The 12,382-nt window shown below is 42.8% G+C and overlaps 1 long non-coding RNA gene across 4 annotated transcripts in view; it reads left to right on the forward strand.

The window, feature by feature from the left end:
- The window catches only part of LOC133492208 (uncharacterized), a 20,907-nt gene extending 9,584 nt beyond the window's left edge, over positions 1-11,323 (forward strand). For all 4 annotated transcript variants that reach the window (XR_009792590.1, XR_009792591.1, XR_009792592.1 and 1 more), the window contains one exon: positions 11,183-11,323. This is a non-coding gene — a long non-coding RNA (uncharacterized LOC133492208). The remainder of the gene's footprint in view (positions 1-11,182) is intronic.
- Positions 11,324-12,382: the final 1,059 nt, after the last annotated feature.

A 12,382-nucleotide genomic window follows, 5' to 3' on the forward strand; every position in this document is an offset into this window, starting at 1 on the left:
GAAGTCAGCAAAGCCCAAACTTTTTAATCTGGTATACAGCATGCGTATTGTCATGTGACAAAGCCCAGAAAACAGATTAGCTGATTTTGCGTGTATGCAATGAGCACAACTACGCTATTGTTGAAAGACAGACTCACTCAAATGTGGTTTTGTTATATGGTTGGTGTCTTCAGACAAAACTTAAATACCTCTACAGTATATCCTTAGTTGTACAAAAATGATATGATGTACACATACACATGCATAGAATAATTTGAAGATTGTAATTGTTGGAGCGGCACAGTGGAGCACCTGTCGAGCGTTGGCCTCACAGTTCTGAGGTCCGGGGTTCAAATCCCAGCCTCGCCTGTGTGGCGTTTGTGTGTTCTCCCCGTGCTTATGCAAATTTTCTCCTCGTACTCCGGTCTCCTCCCACATCCCAAAGACATGCATTAAACATTGACTGTAAATAGCCCCTAGATGTGATTGTGAGTGCGACTGTTGGCTGTCTCCCTGTGCCCTGCAATTGGCTGGCAACCAGTTAAGGGTGTACACCACCTCTTGCCCGATGACAGCTGGGATTAGCTGCGTCATTCCCACGACCCTTGTGAGGAGAAGCACCTCAAAAAATGGATGGATGGATGCTGCCATGTGATTGTGAATTTGTTAAACTGACAGCAGAGATGCGTTCAGAGATGCAATTTTAACTTGCTCCAGGTTCGATTTGTTTACCAGTGTCAGGTCGTTCCTTTTCTTTTAGTCTTTGGTCCTCTCCCCCAACAAAGTAACGATCCAAATTCCCAACTTAAATCTGCATACAGTTCTAATTGCTTTCAAATGAATTGTGCGGCTTAAGGTAGTCCAGTTTCCATTCTTTACACACATTTCCTCCCGTAAACTCGCTTTCTACTTTAGCATTGCAACACATTTTTCAGACCAGACCGTTCTTGCTTGAAAAAGAGAACATCTTGTCCGGTTTCACCTCTTTTTCTTCTATTTGCACATATTGCGACAGTCATTGCATCTTAAAATAAAAGCATTTTTTTTTTTGTTTCACTACAAGGGTAAACTTAAATGTCATGTCTTGCTTAGCTTCACTCAACGATGCCCAGACGGCTTTAGTAACGGAACACCGGTGGTGGGCGGCGCATAACGTCGCTGTCATTGTAAAGGTCTGTTGGCGGGCTGCTTAAACTGCCACTGACATAAAAAAACATGAAAATTACTATGTTGTTCACCCCCAAAAAGTAGGCCGGAAATGAATCATCAATTTGTTCATAGCAAATCAGAATGTTGCCATACATATATTTTCTCATCTCGCGCCATGAAAAATCTGTGGACTTTATGGAGTTGAAGAAGAAGCCGGAAGTGATGTATTAAAGCCAGTTAACAATGCCCGCCCCCCGGCACTGCTAACCTGCAGGGCATCGGTGGAATTGCAGAAGACAAAGAAGAGGAAGAAACCGGATTTGTCGTCGTCAGAAGAGGAAGAGGAATGCACAGAGCCTACAACTGAGTGTAGGGACTTTGAATATTGGGACCATTGACAGGAAAAGCTCAGGAATTAGTTGACATGATGATTAGGAGAAAGGTTGATATACTGTGCATCCAAGAGAGCAGGTGGAAAGGTAGTAAGTTTAAGAGCAGGGTTTAAATTATTTTACCATGGAGTAGATGGGAAGAGAATTAGAGTCGGGATTATTTTAAAGGAAGAGCTGGCGAAGAATACCTTGGAGGTCAAAAGAGTATCAGATTGAGTGATGAGACTGAAATTTGAAATTGAGGGTGTTATGTATAATGTGGTTAGCAGCTATGCCACACAGATAGGATGTGACCTAGGGATGAAAGAGAAATTCTGGAAGGAACAAGATGAAGTAGTTCTGAGCATCCCAGACAGAGAGAGAGTTGTGATTGGTGCAGATTGTAATGGACATGTTGGTGGAGGAAACAGGGGTGATGAAGACGTGATCTGTAAGTACGGAATCCAGGAAAGGAACTTTGAGGGACAGATGGTGGTGGACTTTGCGAAAAGGATGGAAATGGCTGTAGTGAACACTTTTTTCCAGATGACACAGGAACATAAAGTGACCTATAAGAGCGGAGGTAGAACCCCGCAAGTGTATTATATTTTGTGCAGACGATGTAATCTGAAGGAGGTTACTGACTGTAAGGTAGTGGTAGGGGAGAGTGTAGCTCGACAGCATAGGATGGTGGTGTGTAGGATGACTTTGTTGGTGGGTAGGAAGATTGAGAAGACAAAGGTAGAGCAAGGAACCACGTGGTGGAAGCTGAGAAAGCAAGAATGTTGTGCGGCATTTCGGAAAGAGGTGAGACACTCTCAATGGAGAGGAGAAGCTCCTGGAAGACTGGACTACTACAGTCAAGTTGATCAAAGAGACAAGCAGGAGAGCACTTGGTTTGTCTTCTGGTCGGAAAGCGGAGAAGGAGACTTGGTGGTAGAGCCCTAAATTACAGGAAGTCATACAAGAAAAGAGATTAGCGAAGAAGAAATGGGACACTGAGAGGACTGAGGAGAGGCGAAAGGAGTACATTGAGATGCGATGTAGGGCAAAGGTAGAGGTGGCAAAGGCTAAACAGGCATATGACGACATGTACACCAGGTTGGACACGAAAGAAGGAGAAAAGGATCTCTACAAGTTGGCCAGACAGAGGTATAGAGATGGGAAGGATGTGCAGCAGGTAAGGGTGATTAAGGATAGAGATGGAAATGTGTTGACTGGTGTCAGTAGTGTCCTAAATAGATGGAAGAATACTTCAAGAAGTTGATAAATGAAAAAAATGACAGAGAAGGAAGAGTAGAGGAGGCAAGTGTGAAGGACCAGGAAGTGGCAATGATTAGTAATGGGGAAGTTAGAAAGGCACTACAAAGGATGACAAATAGTAAGGCAGTTGGTCTTGAGGACATGCTGGTGGAGGTATGGAAGCAATTTGGAGAGGTGGCTGCGGAGTTTTTTACCAACTTATTCAACAGAATCCTCGAGGGTGAAAAGATGCCTGAAGAATGGAGGAAAGGTGTACTTGTTACCATTTTTTAAGAACAAAGGCAATGTTCAGAGCTCTGGGAATTATAAAGGAATAAAGTTGATGAGCCACACAATGAAGTTATGGGAAAGAGTAGTGGAGGCTAGACTCAAGACAGAAGTAAGTATCTGCGAGCAACAGTATGGTTTCATGCCTACAAAGAGTACCACAGATGCATTATTTGCCTTGAGGATGCTAGAAGAAAAGTACAGAGAAGGTCAGAAAGAGCTACATGGTGTCTTTTTGGATCTAGAGAAAGCCCATCACAGAGTACCAAGAGAGGAACTGTGGTACTGCATGCGTAGGTCTGGTGTGGAAAGGAATATGTTAGAATAGTACAGGACATGTATGATGGCAGCAGAACAATGGTGAGGTGTGCCGTAGGTGTGACAGAAGAATTTAAGGTGGAGGTGGGACTACATCACTGATCAGCTCTGAGCCCCTTCCTGTTTGCAGTGGTAAGTGTTAGGCCGACATGTAGACCTTGGACCATGATGTCCGCAGATGATATGGTGATATGCAATGACAGCAGGGAGCAGGTGGAGGAACAATTAGACAACTTAACCACACACAATACAAGACAACACAAAACAATAACAAACTAACACAAAGACAGTTCAGTAGTGTGTAACACAAGTTAACTAGCCAAACAAAGTGTAATCACCAAAGTCTAATGTTGTTTTCCTTTCGGCTTGTCCCTTTCGGGGTCACCACAGCGTATCATCTCAGATGAACACATATATGGGAAGGGAGCCCCCAGTGTGATACGAACCCACAACCCCTGGTTTACCAAACCAGTGTTCTAACCACTGAGCTACCGGGCCTCAGTCACCAAAGTCTAATGAATGTTCCAAATAGGCGAATGTTATTTTCAGCAGATGTTCAAAGTAAGCTAATGTTCCGGAAATGTCCAAAAGACGGAAGGCAGGAGACAGTGTGGAGTCTGTGTCCTTGTATACTTGTCCAAAAGCAGCAGTGGTAGTAAGAAACTGTCGACAGCCATCCTCCCGAATATTCCAGACATCCTTGTCTGACGACGTAATGAAGTCCTTCTCTCAGAACAGAACAAAAGATCTGCGTCATCATAACTTAATAAAGTCTGTAAGTAATAAAGATTGTAAGAAAGGAAAATAATGAGAAAAAAATAAAGAATGAATAACCAAAATAACAATATAGACACACATAACACATAGCTCGAGATTAATTTCGATAACATCCATGATATTTACTTCGCCCCAGCATGGGTCTTCCTGCGTAGAGTAAATACACAAGACTTGTAAAAGGGTAAGGAAATCAAACAATTATGGGCCAGCCATTTTGAATATTTCATCGGGTACCTCGTGCTCCTCATCTGTGTCTGTCGGGGAGTCTGTTGTCAGTGGAGAAGTAATCCACATATTGTATAAATATGGCTCGAAACAATATGGTAAAATGGCCCCGTTCGCTTCACTCACTTCTGACATGTTTTCTTCCTCCAAAAGAGCTTCAGTCTCAGAAGGGACGTCAGAAAAATCTGAAAATCACTCTCGTTCATCTGCCGTTGCATTTGGCACAGCGTGTTTTCAATTTCACTGCTCCAGTGTGATGTCTGCACATGACATCACAAAACAAATATAACCACCACTGGGATGCGCATTGTATTGAGTCAGACTGACGCAACTTTGTGCTTTTATAAAACTGTTATTGACCAAAGTGATTATTTGTAGTATTGATAACAACACCTATTTTAAGATTTTATTTACGTGTCAGTGGCACTTGAAGTATGTATGTGAATTGGATCCAGCCAGTCACTCATCAAATAACATGGCAAAATGGCACAAACTGAATCGTTGTATGTTACCGTAATTTCTCAGGTATAATGCATCCTGAAGTATTATACGCACCCCCAAATTTGACCTAAAAAAATCGGGAAAACCCTTCTACCAATGTACAATGTGCACCACCAATTTGCCCCTACCTATATGCTCAAAACATTAGGAATGATCTATATTTATATATTTTTTTAGGTTTGTACTTGTATTGTTTTTCAAAAACTTTGTACAACAATCATAAATAATAATCATTGTGCATGGGCAGATGTAGCGGTAATATATAACTCAGGACAGGCCACAGGACACGCTTGCCCTGGTCCCTGTAATTGTCATAACAGAATCCATCAACCGGCTAAAATAAATGTTCAACGATGCCATAACATTTAATTAATACTGTTTATAACACATATAACAGTCTTAAATAAATAAACTATAACACTGTTTAACATAAACCTTTTTTTCCATTAAATATCTGTGCATAAAACATTTGTGCATCGTGCAGTTTATCCTGTACATTACACATCCTTCGCCAAGACTTCAGAAGAGGCATCTGACTGAACTACAATCAAAATATCCATTGTAGCTACCTTTGGTGCATCATTGCCAAACTCATCATTGATGGATTGGTCTTGTTCTGGTGCGTCCTGCATTCATGAACAGTGATCCTATTTTGCTCCCACAGCATGTCATCCTCTCTGCCAGCCATGGCGTTTGTGAGGAAATATATTTTGAATCCCAAGAGTTTTGGTTCAGCAGCGCACCCTCTCGCCCTCCATTCCACCACAATCTGTATAGCAGCTTTCCTACGGCGTCTAGTGGCTATCAAAACAACGTGAGCTCAAACTACGTAGAAACACATTTTTAAAAGCGAGCATTTCAATTGTGTGCGGTCTTCCATTTTTTTTTTTTTTTTTTTTTTTTAAATGTACTCATTATGCCCTTGCTACGTAGATTGAGCTCACGTTTTTTTTTTATATCAACCTGAAGCCATTGAGCTCTCGTTGTTTTGACTGCCATGATGCTTTCGGGTTGCTCGCGTCGGCGATGACACATTCCTTTTAAAAGCGGCTGCACAACTAGCCCTTGTAGTTGACATTTTTTGTCTTCGTTTAAAACAAACTCACGTACAGTCGTTTCTGATCTTTGGTTCTTCTTTGGTAGCAACAAATAGGCTACGCTAATGATCGTAAAATTTGAAGCTCCGCCGAGGAAGTAAGAGAACTCAGGTTCGGGGGCACATATTACCATAATATCTATAAATGTGTAACATAGGAAATCGGATATCATATCAAAAGGTACATGTATACCTTTTTTTTAACCACTCTATGTATCTGTATACGACTATAAAATGTGATTGTATTTTTTTAAATTTTTCATTCATCCCTAAATATAATGCTCTCTATTAACTTTTTGAAAATATTTTTGGAAAAAATGCACATTGTTTTCAAGAAATTATGGTATATTGTACTTTAAATTTGGGTTGTATTTTTTTGTGTGGGCAAAGCAGAATGTCTGTGTGCAGAGACCACATCCCCAGTGGGCAGCTTATAAGGAACATTGCTTATAATATGCTTTATGGTATTTATAGTATTTATAGCATAATTGAGTTTAGAAACCATCAGTTGATGAGACAGTATTCAGATTTATTAGAACTATAAGTGCCATCAAATAATGCAGCCCTATGGGGGTACAAACCAGTGCAATCTATAGGCCGGTCCCAAGCCCGGATAAATGCAGAGGGTTGCGTCAGGAAGGGCATCTGGCGTAAAAACTGTGCCAAACAAATATGAGCGTTCATCTAAAGAATCCCATACCATATCGGTCGTGGCCCAGGTTAACAACGCCCGCCCCCGGCACTGCTAACCTGCAGGGCGTCGGTGGAAATTCAGCTACTGTGGGTCGAAGACAAAGAAGAGGAGGAAACCGGATCCGTCGGGAGAAGAAAAAGAGGAATGCACTGAGCCTACAATTGAGTGTAGGGACTTTGAATGTTGGGACTATGACAGGAAAAGCTCAGGAGTTGGTTGACATGATGATTAGGAGAAAGGTTGATATACTGTGCATCCAAGAGAGCAGGTGGAAAGGTAGTAAGGCTAGAAGTTTAGGAGCAGGGTTTAAATTATTCTACCATGGACTAAACGGGAAGAGAAATGGAGTAGGGGTTATTTTAAAGGAAGAGCTGGCTAAGAATGTCTTGGAGGTGAAAAGAGTATCAGATCGAGTGATGAGACTAAAATTTGAAATTGAGGGTGTTCTGTATAATGTAGTTAGCGGCTATGCCCCACAGGTAGGATGTGGGGCATAGCATAGTGAACTAGAGGAGTTCTGAGCATCCCAGACAGCGAGAGAGTTGTGATTGGTGCAGATTGTAATGGACATACTGGTAAAGGAAACAGGGGTGATGAAGAAGTGATGGGTAAGTACGGCATCCAGGAAAGAAACTTTGAGGGACAGATGGTGGTGGACTTTGCAAAATGGATGGAGATGGCTGTATTGAACACTTATTTCCAGAAGAGGGAGGAACATATAGTGACCTACAAGAGCGGAGGTAGAAGCACGCAGGTGGATTATATTTTGTGCAGACGATGTAATCTGAAGGAGGTTACTGACTGTAAAGTAGTGGTAGGGGAGGGTGTAGCTCGACAGCATAGGATGGTAGTGTGTAGGATGACTCTGGTGGTGGGTAGGAAGATTAAGAAGACAAAGGTAAAGCAGAGAACCATGTGGTGGAAGCCGAGAAAGAAAGAATATTGTGTGGCCTTTCGGAAAGAGGTGAGACAGGCTCTCGACGGACAGCAGAAGCTCCCGGAAGACTGGACTACGACAGCCAAGGTAATCAGAGAGACAGGCAGGAGAGTACTTGGAGTGTCTTTTGGTAGGAAAGGGTAGAAGGAGACTAGCTGGTGGAACCCCAAAATACAGGGAGTCATACAAGGAAAGAGATTAGCGAAGAAGAAGTGGGACACTGAGAGGACTGAGGAGAGGCGAAAGGAGTTCATTGAGATGCGACGTAGGGCAAAGGTGGAGGTGGCAAAGGCTAAACAAGAGGCATATGAAGACATGTACACCAGGTTGGACACGAAAGAAGGAGAAAAGGATCTCTACAGGTTGGCCAGACAGAGGGATAGAGATGGGAAGCAGGTCAGGGGGATTAAGGATAGAGATGGAAATGTGTTGACTGGTGCCGGTAGTGTGCTAAATAGATGGAAAGAATACTTTGAGAAGTTGATGAATGAAGAAAATGAGCGAGAAGGAAGAGTTGAAGAGGCAAGTGTGAAGGACCAGGAAGTGGCAATGATTAGTAAGGGGGAAGTCAGAAAGGCACTACAACGAATGAAAAATGGAAAGGCAGTTGGTCCTGATGACATACCGGTAGAGGTATGGAAGCAATTTAGAGAGATGGCTGTGGAGTTTTTGACCAATTTATTCAACAGAATACTAGCGGGTGAAAATATGCCTGAAGAATGGAGGAAAAGTGTTCCATTTCCCATTTTTAAGAACAAAGGCGATGTTCAGAGCTGTATCTGCGAGCAACAGTATGGTTTCATGCCTAGAAAGAGTACCACAGATGCATTATTTGCCTTGAGGATGCTAGTGGAAATGTACAGAGAAGGTCGGAAGGAGCTACTTTGTGTCTTTGTGGATCTAGAGAAAGCCTATGACAGAGTACCAAGAGAGGAACTGTGGTACTGCATGCGTAAGTCTGGTGTGGCAGAGAAGTATGTTAAAATAGTACAGGACATGTATGATGGCAGCAGAACAATGGTGAGGTGTGCCTTATGTGTGACAGAAGAATTTAAGGTGGATGTGGGACTGCATCAGGGATCAGCTCTGAGCCCCTTCCTGTTTGCAGTGGTAATGGATAGGCTGACAGATGAGGTTAGACTGGAATCCCCTTGGACCATGATCTTCGCAGATGATATTGTGATATGCTGTGAAAGCAGGGAGCATGCAGAGGAACAATTAGAAAGATGGAGACATGCACTGGAAAGGAGAGGAAGGAAGGAAGAAAGAAAGAAAGAAGGAAGATTAGCCGAAGTAAAACAGAATATATGTGCGTGAATGAGAGGGGTGGGGGAAGAGTGAAGCTTCAGGGAGAAGAGATAGCGAGGGTGGAGGACTTCAAATATTTAGGGTCAACAATCAAGAGCAATGGTGAGTGTGGAAAGGAAGTGAAGAAACGGGTCCAACCAGGTTGGAACAGCTGCTGGAAGGTGTCTGGTGTGTTACAGGATGTGACAGAAGAGTCTCTGCTAAGATGAAGGGCAAAGTTTCTAAAACAGTCCTGAGGCCAGTTATGTTGTATGAATTAGAGACCGTGGCACTGAAGAGACAAGCCGAAAGGAAAAGAAGAAGAAGAAGACGGTATTTATTAACTTCATTTATACTTTATAGTATTTAAAATACTTTATTATGGTATAAATGAATGAGCTCCGCTCCCGTTTCATGTTGTAAATTCATGCATAAAGTTCACCCTGTAGCATCCTTCACTGTCATGTAAATAGTCAAGTTGACAAATGGCATTGTGGAGCCAATAGCTTAGCAATTAATGAAAAGATGTAATTTCACAAAAACAGGCAGGAGCTTCACAATAGAGCTGACTCAAAGCAGCATGAGGTTGGAAAAAAGAAAGTTTTCCAAGAAAGCAAGTCTTCATCACTACTGGTAGTGACAATCACTTTGCTCCGCCCCAAGTTAATAGTAGAAACTCAAAGACTACTACAATTAACCCGTGAATTACAGTGTGTCACTCATGCTCACGGTTTGGCACCCATGGGTTCACCTAACCATAGATTTGTTTCTCACATCTTTTTTCAAAACACAGTAGCTCACATTTTTTCCGTTTGTATTCTTCTGTATTTCTTTTTTGGAGTGGCCAGGGGAACCAAACCGTTTATTCAACAATTGTTTGCGTAATACAAAATAGAAAAAAAAAAAAAAAAAAAAAAAGAAAATAGTAGCAAGTTTGATAGGGCACCTCCAAATGAGGACGTTTTTAACAGAAAATGGATACATGGACTTTTTGGACAGATTGGAAGCAGCAGTTCTGTAGCGCTTAAATGGCTCCGATAGATGGCAGCAGCGCCAAAGCAACAATTCAGTGGTAGGAGACTCCACCTGCAAATTCTCATGCTGTCTTGATGGTCTCAACAAGGACTGGATCTTCCCCCTGGGCCCTTCTTGCAAACAGCTTCACATGCTAAAATAAGGCAAGGCAAGTTCACTTTTTGAGAGCACCATTGGTATACGAGCCAATTGCAAAAGGCTTTGGAACTACATCAGATTTACAAGAAGGCAAAGAGTGCCTGGAGAAAACCCATGCAGGCATGGGGAGAACATGCAAACTCCACACAAGGAGGGCTGGGATTGAACCGGTTCCTCATAACTATGAGGCCAACGCTTTCCAGCTTCCCCACCTTGCCGCCCAACAAACAAACAAACAAACAAACAAACAAACAAACAAACAAACAAACAAACAAACAAACAAACAACAAACAAACAAACAAACAAACAAACAAATAAAAAGCAAGAACTGTCATTTGCAAGAATTTGTCATATGCACAGTTAAATAGAACTCTTTTCAGTCTGGATTTGAACATTGTTAAAAGTTCAAGGCCGTCTCAAATCTTCAAGAAGACTATTTCCGATTCTATCAGCGTAAAACTGAAACAAATCCACACCTCGTTTAGTCTTAGCTCTGAATATAAGCAGAAGATCATTTTTCATGTTTCTCAGAGCCCGAGAACGTTGAAATGGCTCTTACATATCACATTTATTATTATTATGATTATAGTTGTAAGGCTTTGAAAATTGTTGGCTACAATTCAGGTTTTCGCTGTAATAGTAAGAGGAAGAAAGTAATGGAGACCAAATGGAGCACTTGAATTTCTCAGTGCAGGTGCGTGTGTATCAGCACCTAAAGCTCTTGCACCCTCTTGTGGTGTAAAAGCACCACAAGAGGGTGCACAAGCTCCACCTAAAGCCTAGACACTTGTGGTGGCTTGGAACAGTTCAGTTTCACCCCCCTCCCCTTCTTTCACCCCCCACCCCCTTTGTGGCTCAGTACAGTATAGCATTTATAGCTCAGTATAATTTAGATTTGGGGTTAACTCTGATACCTCATAATCCGCCAGGAACGGAACTGCACAGTAAACCTGTATTTGTGATTTGTTTTTACCCATTAGCCTCTGTACATTCTGTCCCCTCGTTTCACTCTTAGAATTTTTGGGCATTGGCCATCGCAAGGGTGAGCTGTTTATGCTCAAATATTTCAGTATTAAGAGTAATGAAATGCGAATAGGGAATCAAATGATTGTCTTTCTGAATAATCATGCGTGTGATCGATCTAGTTTCAATTCCAGGAGATGGTGTGAATGTCAGTGTGGAGAGCTGTTTGTTCCTCATGTGCAAGATTATCAATGGGAACCAGTTTTGGTGCAGTGTGCCTTTTCCCGCCCCGGGTCAACACCGATCAGAGTAATAGTAGAGGAAGAAATAAAACAGCCCGATTTATCGAGAGCAGCAGGTTGCTCCTGTCTTCACAAAGATCTTCAACAGGTCTCTACAACTTTGTGAATTATCAACCTGCTTCATACGTTCCACCATTATATCAGTCCTCCAAAAAGCAGCAGTCTCAGGTCTTAATGACTACAGGCCTGTTGCCTTGACATCTGTGGTCATGAAGTCCTTTGAACGCCTTGTGCTGGACCACCTCAAGAACATCACAGGTCCCTAGCTGGACCTACTGCAGTTTGACCATCGAGCTAACAGGTCTGTGGATGATACCGTCAACATGGGTCTGCACTTCATCCCTGAACATCTTTACAGCGTGGGTACCTATGTAATGATCCTGTTCGTCGACTTCAGCTCTGCGTTTAACAGCATCATCCCTGAACTCCTCTCCTCCAAACTTCCCCAGCTCAGCATCTCGCCTGTCATCTCCCAGTGGATATACAACTTCCTGACGGGCAGGACACAGCAGGTGAGGCTGGGGGACACCACCTCATCCTCTCGCACCGGGGCACCCCAAGGTTATGTCCTCTCCCCTCTGCTCTTCTCACTCTACACAAACAACTGCACCTCGTGGCATCCGACTGTTAAACTACTGAAGTTCGCAGATGACACCATGGCCATCAGCCTCATCATAGACGGCGACGAGTCTACGTATCGACAGGAAGTGGCGAGACTGGAGCATTGGTGTGGTCAACACAACCTGGCGTTGAATACTCTAAGACTGTAGAGATGATTGTGGACTTCAGGAGGCATCCTTCACCACAGCTACCTCTGACATTGTCCAACTGTCTTGTGTCAACCATCGAGACCTTCAAGTTCGATGAACATCAACTCCATCCTCAAAAAAGCCCAGTAAAGGATGTACTTGCCGCTTCTGAGGAACCACGGCCTGTCGCAAGAGCTCCTGAGACAGTTCTACACAGCGGTCATCCAATCCAAGCCACAACGAAGGACAAACTCTGACTGCAATGGACAATCAAAACCACTGAACAGATTGTCGGCACTACTCTACACTATTGAGGACTTGCACGCAACGC

Source organism: Syngnathoides biaculeatus, chromosome 2, assembly GCF_019802595.1.
Source record: "Syngnathoides biaculeatus isolate LvHL_M chromosome 2, ASM1980259v1, whole genome shotgun sequence".
Taxonomy (NCBI): Eukaryota; Metazoa; Chordata; class Actinopteri; order Syngnathiformes; family Syngnathidae; genus Syngnathoides; species Syngnathoides biaculeatus.